We start from the raw sequence: 15,639 nt of genomic DNA, 5'->3' as shown, positions 1-15,639 counted from the left end.
AACAAAGGACCCAACTAGCGCATTCCCTGAGTCCTAACACAGGGAAACTACGAAATAATAAATGTGTTCTGTTTTAATCTGCCAAATATGTGGTAATTTGTTACATAGAAATAGAAAACTAAAACAAACATATATGCACATAAACATATTCTGAATTATTTTTGACAACCTTTCTAATTTTAACCTCTTTAATTTTAAAGGTCTCTCTGCAAATTATATCAAGCATATTTTTAAATGCCGTCATATATTAAGAATATTTTTACCATAAAAGTTTTGGAAAGAATTTTCATAATTGTGTTTATTTGAGAACAAATATTTCATTTCATTTCTCCTTGTTATTTTACCTCTATCCTACGATATAACAATTGAGTTAAGCTGCAGTTAAACAAGTAATAAAATGTTTGTGCTCTATGGATATTTCGTTAACATAAACTCTTTTAATTTCCAGGAGTTTTTCCAATTCTGCAGTCATTTTTCAGGTTACACATATATTTGTAGATCTTCTGAAGGTTTATAGCCTTATATTACATGATGGATAAGATGGCCCTGCACAGAAACAAATTATAAAGAATAAAAGTTGTGAAATCCACTTCTAATTTTACTTCAGTAAGGGTTTAATGAAACTTCTGGCAAACTTTGGCTGAGGTAAAAATGTCCCTGCTGGTTCTTTTCTTATCCTCTTTTTCTCATGGTCTAATTTGGGACCCTTGGCAGACCCTCTTTTGTGTTCCATCTTGATCCTCATCCCATGTGAAATGCACGGGTAAAATAGCACAGTTGCAAAGGCATTTCATTCTCTCTGAAGATAATGTTCAAACTGATCACTGTAAGAGTTTTTATGAATTAATGCTTATAGCTCCAGCTGTTTCCAGCCCAATTGGTTACTACACAGATCTGTTCAAAAGCTAAAATGATGGCAATCTTGTCTCCTTCAATTCTCTTACAAATGACTGCCTCAGTTACCAATTTTTCTAGGAATGACTTCCCTAATTGGCTGCATCTTCTAGACTCTGTGAACATCACTCTTTTCTCTTCTGAGAAACACCTGCTCTGTGGCTGCAGGAGGGTTTTTTTTTTTTTAATTTTTATTTTTTTTAATGGAGGTACTAGGGATTGAACCTAGGACCTTGTGCATGCTAAGCACATGCTCTACCACTGAGCTATACCCTCCCCCCGTAGGAGGGTTTTTATATGGATTTGCTGGGGGCGGAGTGGGGGAGCCTTTCAGGTCTTGAGCCACCTTCAAGATGCTCACTCCCCTCAACATGAACCCAGTTCAGAAGTCATTAACTCCATGATGCTTTCCTTTTTGAGGTGTCAAACCTTTATCTCCCCACTACCATAGCCAGGATCCTGCTGTTAATCATTTTTTATTAACCATGTGTAGCCTACATTTTCCCAACTTTTTTTTTACAATCCACATCTACGAAGTTGGAAAGAAACAGACCACGTAAGGAAGGTTACCGTGGACCAAAAGGAAAGGAGATTAGACAGAACATTTTCACTGAAACAAATCTAAGCAGAAAGATATGACAATGGATAATGACATTTGAAGGTCTTGAAAAGAAAGAGAGTAGCAAAGACGCTTGAAGTACAACTTAAAAGGACAAGGTGTGACAGAAGATGGCTAGAAAGTGCCAAGAAGTATTTGCTACATTCTAAAAAGGGATTGCTGGATGTGTCTCTCCATATGTCATTAAGAGGCATGCACTTCTCTTGGGTATCATACCAAGTCACATATGGAGACAGACCTCGATATTATTTGTGGCAGCAAAATAAAGATGTGACAAAAGATTTGCTCTATTAAAGTTTCAAGCAAAGACATGAATAATAGTCTTAAAACACCTAATGTTTTTTAAATTGTGTATGCTCTTGATAAAGATTAAACATTTACTACATCAAAAGCCTTTGACAATTATACAACAATTATAATAATGTCATTTGTTGTATTATTATAATTAGGATTAAGAGGCAGTATAGTATAATGACTAATCAGCATGAATTTTGGAGTCAGATGAACCAGTGTTGGTATTTGGCGCCTTCCATTTATCAGTGGAAAGCCATTGGAGGAGTGAATTAAACTTTTTAAGCCTCAGTTTCTCCAGTTGTAAAATATAGGTAACAACACCTTTTTCATGGCAAAGAATAAATTAGAAACTATTTAGATAGTGCTCATTAAGTAGGGCTTAGCACATAGTAAGTGCTAGCAAATTTTACAATTTATTTCAATTATCTTATAGAAGATGTTATTTTTTATATTTATATATCACCTCATTCCAAAATTTATATTGTTTTCAAAATATGTGTAGCATGTGAAGAGGGTAAAGAGAGGAAAGTATGAAGAAAAGGAAAATATAGCCAAAAATAGTTGAAGACAGTGATGAGATTAAAATACACATCATAAAGTCATACATACTTTGCTAGATATAAACCATGGATTTAACTCAGATCCCTAGAAGCTAGTGTGAAGAGGAAAACACCATCAGTTATATGACTTAAAAAATAAAAATAGAAAGCCAGGTTTAAAAGAAACCCAGATACTCTGGAAAAAATGTGTCACATCTCTAGATCCTCAAAAAAGGACTCTATATGAGGTATAAACACTTTTCTCAATTACTTTTTTACAAGAAAGCAACGTTTTGATTTTCTTATCTCTCAAATTTGGCTAATGGAATAATATTACAATGCAGTTTAGTGAAAGTAATTTTAGAACAGTGCAGTTTGGGTGCGTGACTTTGATAAGAAACAATACACCAATAAATAAGTCTTAGTAATAACTACCTTTCAGTAACACTCTGAAATCCATGATTATTTTTAATTCCCAAACTAGGTAAAGTAAATATATATAGTCTCATTTTACAGATATGGAAACTGAGTCCCAGACAGGCTCAAGGACCTGCCTAGAGTTACACAGGAGAACACGACAGAGCAGACACTCCATCTTCTGTTCCTTAATCTCATGCCTTTTTCACAACACTGTTCTGAAATGGACTGACCATTGGAAAAGCATAGAAAGGACTCCAGCTTCTGCCACTCTTAGAGGTGGAAACCATCTTGAACAGCTTTGTTTTGATAGATTAGAAACCAGATTGGAAAGTCTCGACCAAGCAGAGTTGTTTCCATGATGCTAATGACTTAGAGGACCTTCCAAAGGGGTTTCTTAAAATGCAAGTCATCTATAAGCCATAAGAAAATAATAATAATGTTTCATAGCACTTCAGGTTTCCCAAAGCATTTGCATACGGCAGTTTATAGCTCCCTAAAGAAGTCAGCCTCTGGAAAGCAAAGCAACTTATTTACACCAAATGAGGTGCTACTCAAGTACACCTTTTGCAGAGAACAGCAGATGAAGCAACAGAAAATAAAATCTCATAGGGACACTGAAACAAGATCCTTCTACACAGAACAACCTTACTGGGTGGCCTTTTACAAATACATCCACACGGTATAGAAATTACTCATATGCCAAAAGAAAATAGTATGTGTAGAGGCTTACCAGTTTGTAAGTTGATATTTTATACCACATGAAGGAAGAAAGAGCAAAATTCGGCAGAGAATAAACATTTTAAAAAGGAAGAACTCATAACCTATGCTCAGACCTCAAAAAAGGTAAGATTCCAATTGCAGTTTGAAAAGGTTACGCTGCTATTTTTAAATGCAACCCACAACTAAATTCAAATTCTGGCTTTAGGGAAAATATTTGCTAAGTTCTTAAGTTTTGGAATATTCTGGTTTCCAGAGGATGCAAATATTTGGTCTGTGGATAATTAAGTTTCTGTGTTTCCTGTAGGCAGTTGGTGCAGGGATAGGGGTGGTGGTGTGAAATTCAACAGTTACTAAAACTGAGCAGCTCAGGATGAAAATGGACTTGTTAAATTTTATTATCTAATATAGTTCTGAATATGGCAATGACCTAAGGATTATGAATATGGAAAACATCTCATTTTGAGTCTAATATTTTGATCCTAGCACCTCATCTTCTTCCAAGAAAATAACATAATCAGGTTGAGGGCATACATGTAGAGCAAAGATTAGTCAATTTTAACTAATGCTTTCTGGAAATGGTGCACAGTGTACAAAAGGGGCTTTCATTATCTGGGTGACATGCGCTTGGTGACAGGAACCTGACTTCACTGATTACCGCAGGCTTCCATCTGGTGGCAAAGCGTGCTCCTTGTTCCTCTGATCCAGGCTGAGATCTTAAGCCAGTGTCTGTTGGGGAATGTCTTGAAAATAATCGATCCATCAAAACCATGACCTCTCAGAACAGGACAAGGTAAATCATGTCTTTGTAGTTTATCCAAACACCAAACAATGACCAATAAATACTTCTCTTATTTTTAAATTTTCAACTGAGAAAACAGAACTGCTATTAAAATTGCATTTTGGAAATTATTATTTTGCTGCAAGACTGCAAGCTCAGTTTTTTAAAAAGGGCACGTGGCATTTGTGTTTAAATAACATTCAGCAAAATATATATGCAGCATATAGCAATTACTCTTGGTAATATACCCCTTAGTACAAGACCTCCCCATGGTCCTCTATTCAAAGTGGGACATAGGAGACCATCATTTGTTTCCTTTGCTTATCTTCTTCTCCTGCTTTGTCCCTTTGTTCCTTTTGTTTGCTTTGTTCATCTATGAACATTCATAGGTAGTTAACAAAAAGTAAATTTATGGAAAATGTAATATTTTTTAATCTAAGAAGAGGATTCCAGAGGTGATTAAAAAAAAAAAAAAGCTCATAGAAACCTATTTGCTTCATTTTTTACTAAAAAAAAAGAATCATTCTGGTTGCCAGGTATCATTTTGACATGATACCACTTCTCAGTCTAAATGCAGGCTCTGCCCCTATAACAACCTAAGAGCAAAAGCTTTTCCTTCTCCCACCACTGAGATAGGTGCTGAGGCCCCCTTGCCGGCAGCACCATTGTTCCCCAGGCCCCTGGACTGGAATGATGAGGTTCTGGTTGACAACTTAAAACTGGATGATATTTGATGGACTTTATTTTTTTGAAATCAAGAAGAAAAAAAAAAAGAGGAATAAAAAGCAAATTGTTTAGCCCACTTCTAGGTCCTGAGGTAAGAATGTTTGGAAGAAAACACATTCTCCACTTAAAAGGGTTGAGTAAGCGGCATCAATGGGAAAGCTAGGCTTCCGTCAGAAAAAGAAGATGAAGGGGATGGGGGTGGGCAAAAATGGCAGCAGGGTGAAGGGAATTCTTCTAGTGGCAGAAGGCACAGCAGGAGGTTTAGGAAGCCTGTGAGAGGCAGAAGACTGGGTGAGACAATGGAGACAGATGGAAAAGGGAAGGACATAGCAGTGAGTCCTGGTGATGGATGTCGTGGGCAGCTAGGTTGCTGGTGGTGACTAATCAGAAGAGGGGTGTAAGCCATGGTGAAATTAGTCCTAAGAAGGCCTGGAGAGACATCAAGTATGTTCATGTTGGATGTTTTGAGACCAACGAATAAATGAACACCTTCTCAAAGGACTTGATACTCTGCCTCGGGGCTCACTGCCTCAAAGAACCAGAGATTTGAAAGTAAAATCTGCTGTGCATAAAGCATCAACTTCCCCACAGGTTAAATCTGAGGTGAAGATACTGGGAGTGAACAAGGATATAGGCTGGTGATGGGAAAGGAGTCAAGTGAAAGAGAAGTTTCCTCAGTCAGCTTAGGGTCCAGGGGTTTGGGAAGACACCATGAACGCAGGGAATAAATCTGATGGTAATGCCTTGTGGGAACCCACGGAGGCCAGGAACTGGTCAGTAAGGTCTTTAGGTCCAAGCCTGTGGTCCAGGATTCTGGGGAATGTGCTTCTGAGCTTGCAGAGAGCATCAGGACTTGGTAGGTGGTGGAGAGAAAAACGGAAAGTAACTTTTTCAGAAAAAGGAGCTATAAGAAGAGAGAGGGCCATTCCACCTCCCACATCTTTCTATATACACGTAAGTATCCTTTTCTCCACCTCAAAATTTGGAATCCAACGAGTAAGAAGGCACTGAATTAAAACATGACTGAGATTTCATTTCTCACCTCCTTAGAGAGTCAGGGCACACAAATAGATTTTATATGAATTAGAAAATTAAACCAAAATAACATTTCCTGTACTGATTGATATGTGAGAAGGAAATACTTATCCATTACACATATGAAAAACCCTTGCAAGTTATATATGTTGGTCATTAGTCCAGCTCCTCTCAGTCTTCCAAGGCTGCAAATCAGGATATACAGAAAGCCTATGAAGTGCCAGGCACAGTACATACATCACGTGATTTAATCCTCCCAACTTCCCTAAATAAGTAGCATCACCCCACCCCTATTTTTGAAATGAGGAAGTGAGCTCAGACAGATTGAGCAAGTTGACCAAGGCCACACAGACAGGAGAATGCTAGTCAGGATATAAGACTAAGGTTGCCCAACTCCAAAATTCATGCTCTTTTATTTTGCCAGGCTGCTATTAAAAAAAAATGTGGAAATATCTTTTAATGCATAAAATGGTACATAAATGAAAACACTTTTATATTAAAGACTCTGGGGATCAGAGAACATGGCACAGTCTTCTCAGAGCTTTTTCTTATTTCCAGGCATTACAAGGGTGACTTCACTTTTGAAGCAAATACCTTTGGGAGTAAAATGTAAAGAAATTGTATTTCTCTCTTAAAATATTACCATGGAATAGTCAAAGGTGGTTTTGTAAAGAGTCTCAGGTTGTCTGAGAATAGCTTCAATTCTCTATAGAACTAAGGTTTTGTAAAATTGAATTTACCAGTAAAAAATCAGTTTTTAATCCAAGCTAGAGAGGAAAAAATGAGACAAAACTCACTTCTGACCGGACGAAAGTGCAGGGAAAGATACGTTGATCAGTGTGAGGAATACACGTAAGTTCTATCATTGTTTTTAATTCAATACTGAAAAGAAGATTCTTACTTCAGATAGGCTGATGAAACCAACATAATTTCAGTGAAATAAATCTGAGCCTCAGACAGGGATTTAAAATTGTGTTCCAATCAAGTCTGGAAGTTAAAATTTGGTGGCAGTTAAAATCAGATTCTTTATAATAAATGAATGTTAGTGTGTTTATAGTTTATCAAATCAAATGATTGTCTAAATATTCAACAGATGGTTGAAAAGCTACAGTGTGCCAGAAGGGAGGTGGAGAAGTGGGGAAGAGGGGAATAAGGACAAGACTGAGACCCAAACAAGAAGGAGGGGGTCTAGGGAACAGGCTCCCAGACTGTTCCAGAGAGGAGACCCGTGTGGTCAAGACACAGTGTTTCAGGACCCAGCTCTCACAACAGAGGTTCTGGAGTTAGCAGCATGGTTCTCAAGAAGGCAGGGTGGAGTAACCAGAAGATGGCTGCACACTGGATGGTCAAGCAAGAAATCACTGATTTATAAGAGGTCAATAAATGTAAGTTAAGAACCTCCCCCCCAAACAGAAGATCGATCCAGTCTTAGGAGAACTGGTCCAGCTAGTCAAATGCTACACAGTTAAAGTCAGGACTCTAGTTCTAGAGACGGGGCGGGGGAGGGGGGAATAAGACAAAGACACTACTTAAACTGAATAAGAACGAAACCTGGGTCAATACCCAGACTTGGGGACTGGACAAAAAAATTGCAAAGCAGATAACAGATGAGGATGTTTGGATGCATGGTCTTCTGAGCTAGTCAAACGTGTACCAGGTCCTGAGTTTATGGACAGAAAAGAATAGTGGGACGGGGGAGGGAGCACAGTACAGAGATAAAGAAGTTGAAATCAAGAGGTGAGTAGTCATTACTAGAACACCAGATTTATACCAGTCTCCAGTAAACCATGTCGAAGACAGAGAAAGGGGAGCCTTGTTGAAGGCTTGTAAGTCATGCACAGGTCCTGTGAAAATTAATTCCCATTCCAGGGAGAATATGAGTCTATAGCCAGACTCAGCTTGGAATAGTTATAAACGCAGAGGCTGACAAATATATTACACCAAATGAAGTGAGCACATTTTAAAGCACCTATCTACCCTTCAGAAATTGCTCACATTAGATCCTGTATTCATTTAAACTAAACTTCATTCTTTTCTCCCATTCAAACATAAAAGTGTCTGAAAACTTATAGGCAACCACTCACAATTGCTGTGTTACTAAGCAGGTGTAGCAGAGTGGGCTCAGAGTTAGCTATGAGAATGCAACATTAAGAGGCACCGTGCAGAAGCCAAGGTCAAAAGCCACGTCTGCAGCCCAGGGTCCTGACTTCAATCCAGATGTCAAGATCTATCCGTTATTGGGGCTTCTCTCTGCCCTTTTTCTTGTCCGAGATGGATTGGCATCTTCAGGGCATTATTATGCCCTTTTTACTTTTTTATCCCATTAACTTTCTTCCACAAAAGAAAACTCTTGCTGACATAAATGTTTGATTAGAAGCTTTCATATATTCCAATATGAAATGTTCCCTCTCAACCAGGGCTCATGAAATATACATCAAACAAGTTCTTTGTGCAGCATAAAACAAATTTCAATACTCCTCTTCAAATAAAATAATAACTGCCTTAGACTATTTCTAATTCCTATAATTGGCTTCTGGAGGTAGTTATTATAGCCCACGGATATACATACATATAAATTCGATTTTTCAATAAACCTACCCTACCAGCCTGTGAATTCCAAAAACCAAGGATAATAACTTTCTGTGGCTTTTGCCCCAATTATCTTACTAGGAGACGTTTTGACTGGGGTACTTTTTGATCGCTTTACTTGCAAAATTTTGCTAAACAAGTCTTCATAATTCATTTTATTAATAATAGTCTTAGTTCCCAATTACATTAAAAGCCATGGGTTCAGTCCCTAGATCTTATCTCTTTTCTGTTTGTACTCATTCTCAGACAATCTTTTCCAGTGTCAGAACTTTAAACATCACCTGTGGGATATAAATGGGACACAAATATAACATTTATATTTCCAGTCTAGACCCTCTCCTGAACTCCAGATTCATATCCAATCACCTACTCAACATCACTATTTGAGATTCTTCAAACTTATATGTCCAAAACTAAACTTCATATCTTCTCCCCCAAATCCTTTTCTTTCCTCATTATTCTCCAGTTCAGTGAATGGTAACCTTATAATCTAGTTTAGGTCAAAATTTTTAGGAACATCGTTGACCCTTGACCTCTCTCTTTCTGTATATGCAATCCAATCAGTCTATCCTGCCAAATCTCACTTAGAAATATTTCCACAGCCTGACACTTTTCCCCAATTCCACACTAAACCCAAACCCCAATATCCCTTCCTGAATTTCAGTAACCTCTTAACTAGTCCTCTTGGTTCTAATATTGTTTCCATTCAGTCTGTGCTCCACATAGCACACAGGGTAAACCTAACAGAAGTCAGATCATGTCACTTATCAGCTCAATACACTCCAGAGGTTCTTGATCACTCAGAGTTAAAGTCTTACCGTGGTCCATATGTTCCTCATGATATGGCTTCTCACAAATGCTCTTAATTCATCTGCTTCTACTTTCCCTCTTTTCTCTCTGCTTAGCCACTAGTCTCCCTGCTGTTCCCTGACCAGATGAAGCATACTTCAACTTCAAGGCTTTTGTACTTGTTCTCAGCCTTATACCATTAATCCTTAAAATAATCCTATGGAATAGGTACTAAAACTACCCATGTGTTATTTAAATTATTCAGAAAACAAATTTGCAGGTCCCATTCAGGAGTAGGACTCGGAAGTCTGTGTCTTAACAAGGCATTCAGGTGAGTCTGATGCCTGCTTAAGTTTGAGAAACACTACAATATCTAGAGATATTTTGGTTGTTACAGCCAGAGAAGGAAGAGAAAAATGCTACTGGCATCTAGTAAATAGAGATCAGGGATGCTGCTAAACATACTAAAATGCACAGGACAGGCTCTCAATAAATATATTCAGTCCCAAATATCAATAGCGTTATGATGAAGTTCATAAAATTGAGTGACTGGAAGGTGGGAAAAATCCATTATGATTCCATTTTTGGCAATTGAATGGTTTCAGTCCCTCAGATAGGAAACACAAAAGAAGGCATGTTTGAGGATAAAGATACATAATTTATCTTGGGATTGATGGTTTGGGGGAACTAATGATATATTCAAATGAAAATACCCAATAGAGTCTAGATCTCTGGAGAGGATCTGGATTAGTGATATAATTTTTAGAGTCATCAGGAGATGATGAAAACCAAGACCTTAGTGACATTACCAGGGAGTTTATGTCTCGTGAAAAGAGAAGAACCAAGGAAGGAACTTCCGGAATACTAGGGAGTAAAGGGAGGACGGAAGAAAGATGCACAATGCCACGGTATGAATGCTTGTATTCAAATGTTAAATCCCAACCCTGAGGCGATGGTATTAAGGGTGGGGTCTTTGGGACGTGATTAGGGCATGAAGTTGAAGGCTTCACGAATGGAATTAGCATTCTTATCAAAGAAATCTCACAGAATCCTTAGCCTCTTCTATTATGGGAGAATACAGCAAGCAGATGCTGTCTATGAATTAGGAAAAGCATTCACCAGAACCCAACCATGCTGGTACCTTGATCTTGGACCTCCCAGCCTCCAGAACTGTGAGAAATAAATTTCTGTTGTTTATAAGCCACCCAGTAAATGGTATTCTGTTATAGCCACCCAAACAGACTAAGAGAGAAATTGGTACCAGGAAGTGGGGTATTCCTGTGACAAATATCTAAAAATGTGGTGGAAATAGCTCTGGAACCAGGTAATGGGTAGAGGCTGGAAGAATTTTGAGTTCCGTAGTAGATAAAATCTACATTGCCATGAACAGACCATGAAGGGTGATTCTGCTGACAGCTCAGAAGGAAAGAGGAGAGCTGTAGAGAAAGCCTCAACTTCTTAGAGATAACAAAGGAACCATAAGGAATCATGTTGATGGAAATATGTGGACCACAAAGGCCATTCAGCTGAGGTCTCAGATAGAAATAAGGAATATATAATGGAAACTGGAGGAAAGGCTATCTTTGTTATAAAATGGCAAATAATTTGATTGAATTGTTTTCACATTGTAGTGTTTTGTAGAAGGTCGAACTTGTGAACTATAAAATTGTGTCTTTAGCTGAAGAAATTTCTAAGCAAAGTTTGAAGGTTTAACGTGGCTCCTCCTGATTGTCTATAGTAACATGTGAGAAGAGGGAAAATTACTTAAGGATGAAATTGTTAATCAAAAAGGAAGCAGAACTTAGACACATGGGAATTTCTCCGCCTATCCATACTGCAAAAAATAACTCCAAGGGTGTGGCCAAGTGACCATCTGCATCCGCCATGTCAGAGAAACCAGGTGCCATTCTTCAAAACAATGGAAGAATGACCCCGAAAGCTATTTAGAGATCATTAGGCCTGCCACTCCCACCACGGGCCCAAGGTACACAAGCTTGGGGGACATGGATGCCTTCACCCACGTTAAAAATGCCACCTGACAGTGCCACGGGCATAGGAACCCAAACTGCGAGAGCCTCAGGGCCCCAGCAGACAGCCAAGGCGTGTGTGGGACCTCACCCAGTGATGGGGTGACATTCTCACCCACTTTGGGTCTGGAAGGCAGAACATTGAGTCCAAGAGGATTGTTCTTGGAACTTACAGCCTAATGGAATTTGCCCTGTTAGGTTTTGGACTTGCTTAGGACCTATCACTCCTTTCTTCTTTTATTTATTTATTTATTTATTTTTATTTTTTATTTCATTTTATTTTTTTGCATTCCAATTTCTTTTTTTTAACTTTTTTTTTTACTGATTTATAATCATTTTACAATGTTGTATCAAATTCCAGTGTAGAGCACAATTTTTCAGTTATACATGAACATATATATATTCATTGTCACATTTTTTTCTCCGTGAGCTACCATAAGATCTTGTATATGTTTCCCTGTGCTATACAGTACAACCTTGTTTATCTATTCTACAATTTTGAAATCCCAGTCTGTCCCTTCCCACCCTCCGCCCACTTGGCAACCACAAGTTTGTATTCTATGTCTATGAGTTTATTTCTGTTTTGTATTTATGCTTTGTGTATGGTTTTTTGTTTTGTTTTTTTTTTAGATTCCACATATGAGCAATCTCATATGGTATTTTTATTTCTCTTTCTGGCTTACTTCACTTAGAATGACATTCTCCAGGAACATCCATGTTGCTGCAAATGGCGTTACGTTGTTGGTTTTTATGGCTGAGTAGTATTCCATTGTATAAATATACCACTCTTCTTTATTCAGTCATCCGCTGATGGACATTTAGGCTGTCTCCATGTCTTGCCTATTGTAAATAGTGCTGCTATGAACATGGGGGTGCAGGTGTCATCCTGAAATAGGGTTCCTTCTGGATACAAGCCCAGGAGTGGGATTCCTGGGTCATATGGTAAGTCTATTCCTAGTCTTCTGAGGAATCTCCATACTGTTTTCCACAGTGGCTGCACCAAACTGCATTCCCACCAGCAGTGTAGGAGGGTTCCCCTTTCTCCACAGCCTCTCCAGCATTTGTCATTTGTGGATTTTTGAATGATGGCCATTCTGACTGTGTGAGGTGATACCTCATTGTAGTTTTGATTTGCAATTCTCTGATAATTAGTGACATTGAGCATTTTTTCATGTGCCTATTGATCATTTGTATGTCTTCCTTGGAGAATTGCTTGTTTAGGTCTTTTGCCCATTTTTGGATTGGGTTCTTTGGTTGTTTCTTATTAAGTCGTATGAGCTGCTTATATATTCTGGAGATCAAGCCTTTGTCAGTTTCATCTGCAAAAATTTTCTCCCATTCCGTAGGTTGTCTTTTTGTTTTACTTATGGTTTCCTTTGCTGTACAGAAGCTTGTAAGTTTCATTAGGACCCATTTGTTTATTCTTGCTTTTATTTCTATTGCTTGGGTAGACTGTCCTAGGAGAACATTTTTGAGATGTATGTCAGATAATGTTTTGCCTATATATTCTTCTAGGAGGTTTATTGTATCTTGTCTTATGTTTAAGTCTGTGATCCATTTTGAGTTAATTTTTGTGTATGGTGTAAGGGAGTGTTCTAGCTTCATTGCTTTACATGCTGCTGTCCAGTTTTCCCATCACCATTTGCTGAAGAGACTGTCTTTATTCCATTGTATATTCTTGCCTCCTTTGTCGAAGATTAGTTGACCAAAAGTTTGTGGGTTCATTTCTGGGCTCTCTATTCTGTTCCATTGGTCTATATGTCTGTTTTTGTACCAATACCATGCTGTCTTGATGACTGTAGCTCTATAGTATTGTCTGAAGTCTGGGAGAGTTATTCCTCTAGCCTCTTTCTTTCTCTTCAGTAATGCTTTGGCAATTCTAGGTCTTTGATGGTTCCATATAAATTTTATTATAATTTGTTCTAGTTCTGTGAAATATGTCCTAGGTAATTTGATAGGGATTGCATTAAATCTGTAGATTGCCTTGGGCAGTGTGACCATTTTAACAATATTGATTCTTCCAATCCAAAAGCATGGGATATCTTTCCATTTTTTAAAGTCTTCTTTATTTTCCTTCATCAATGGTTTATAGTTTTCTGTGTATAATTCTTTCACCTCCTTGGTTAGATGTATTCCTAGGTATTTTATTACTTTGGGTGCTACTTTAAAGGGGATTGTTATTTACTTTCTTTTCCTGTTGATTCATCATTAGTGTAAAGAAATGCAACTGATTTTTGAACGTTAATCTTGTAACCTGCTACCTTGCTGAATTCTTTGATCAGCTCTAGTAGTTTTTGTGTGGACTTTTTAGGGTTTTCTATATATAGTAACATGTCATTGGCATATAGTGACACTTTTACCACTTCTTTTCCCATTTGGATCCCTTTTATTTCTCTCTGTTGCCTGATTGCTGTGGCTAGGACTTCCAAGACTATGTTGAATCGGAGTGGTGATAGTGTCTTGTCCCAGATTTTAGCGGGAAGCTTTTGAGTTTTTCACCATTGAGTACTATGCTGGCTGTAGGTTTGTCATATATAGATTTTATTATGTTGAGATATGTTCCCTCTATACCCACTTTGGTGTGAGCTTTTATCATAAATGGGTGTTGAATTTTATCAAATGCTTTTTCTGCATCTATTGAGATGATCGTGTGGTTTTTGTCCTTTTCTCTTGTTGATGTGATGTATTACATTGATTGATTGTGTATGTTGAACCACCCTTGTGTCCCTGGGATGAATCCCACTTGGTCATGATGTATACTCTTTTTTATGTGTTGTTGGATTCTATTTGCTAATATTTTGGTGAGGATTTCAGCATCTATGTTCATCAGTGATATTGGCCTATAATTCTCTTTTTTGGTAGTGTCTTTGCCCGGTTTTGGTATCAGGGTGATGGTGGCTTCATAGAATGAGTTTGGGAGTATTCCCTCCTTTTCAATCTTCTGGAAGATTTTGAGAAGGACAGGTATGAGTTCTTCTTTGTATGTTTGGTAGAATTCCCTGGTGAAGCCGTCCGGTGCTGGACTTTTATTTGTAGGGAGGTTTTTTTTTTTAATTGCTATTTCGATTTCATTTCTAGTAATTGGTTTGTTCAAGTGGTAAGTTTCTTCTTGAATCAGTCTTGGTGGACAGTATGTTTCCAGAAACTTGTCCATCTCCTCTAGGTTATCCAGTTTGGTTCCATATAGTTTTTCATAATATTCTCATATGATATTCTGTATTTCTATTTTATTTGTTGTAATTTCTCCATTTTCCTTTCTTATTTTGCTAATTTGTGCTCTCTCTTTTTTCTTCTTTGTGAGTTTGGCCAGAGGTTTGTCGATTTTATTTACTTTTTCAAAAAAACAGCTGTTGGTTTGATTGATTTTTTTCTATGGTTTTTTTTTAATCTCTATTTTATTTATTTCCTCCCTAATGTTTATAATTTCCTTCCTTCTGCTGCCTTTTGGGGTTTTTTGTTCTTCTTTTTCTAGTTCTCTCAGCTGGTGGGTTAAATTGTTAATTTGAGATTGTTCTTTTTTGAGGAAGGCCTGTATAGCTATAAACTTCCCTCTTAGCACTGCCTTTGCTGTGTCCCATAAATTTTGTGTGGTTGTGCTTTCATTTTCATTTGTCTCGAGGTATTTTTTAATTTCAGCTTTGATTTCTTCATTGATCCATTGTTTTTTTTAATAGCATATTGTTTAATCTCCATGCTCTCCTTTTTTTCTCCTTTGTTCCTCTGTTGTTTATTTCTAGTTTCATGGCATTGTGGTCAGTAAAGATGCTTGAGAGAATTTCTTCTTAAAATTGTTGAGGTTTCTTTTGTGCCCAAGTACATGATAAATCCTAGAAAATGTTCCATTGCACTTGAAAAGAATGTATATCCTATTTGGGGGGGGGGTGATGCTCTGAAAATATCCACCAAATGTAATTTTTCTATTGTATTATTTAATTTCTCTGTTGCCTTATTTATTTTCTGTCTGGAAGATCTGTCTAGTGATGTTAATGCAGTGTTAAAATCTCCAACTATGACTGTATTCCCAACAATATCCCCCTTTATCTCTGTTAGTAATTGTTTTATGTACTTAGGTGCTCCTATATTGGGTGCATATAAATTAACGAGTGTAATATCCTCATCTTGTATCACTCCTTTAGTCATTATAAAATGTCCTTCTTTATCTTTCTTTATGGCCTTTGTTTTAAAGTCTATTTTGTCTGAAATCAGTAC

At 37.6% G+C, this 15,639-nt stretch overlaps 1 non-coding gene across 1 annotated transcript; it reads right to left on the bottom strand.

Annotated features, from left to right (window-relative positions):
* Positions 1 to 1,098: 1,098 nt before the first annotated feature.
* On the bottom strand, positions 1,099 to 1,171 carry TRNAA-AGC (transfer RNA alanine (anticodon AGC)). The gene has a single exon. It is a non-coding gene; the product is annotated as a tRNA-Ala (tRNA).
* Between the last annotated feature and the right edge of the window lie 14,468 nt (positions 1,172 to 15,639).

Source organism: Camelus bactrianus, chromosome 25 (assembly GCF_048773025.1).
Source record: "Camelus bactrianus isolate YW-2024 breed Bactrian camel chromosome 25, ASM4877302v1, whole genome shotgun sequence".
Lineage (NCBI taxonomy): Eukaryota > Metazoa > Chordata > Mammalia > Artiodactyla > Camelidae > Camelus > Camelus bactrianus.
The sequence above is the reverse complement of the archived record's forward strand: the minus strand, read 5'-3'. Positions and strand labels throughout refer to the sequence as shown.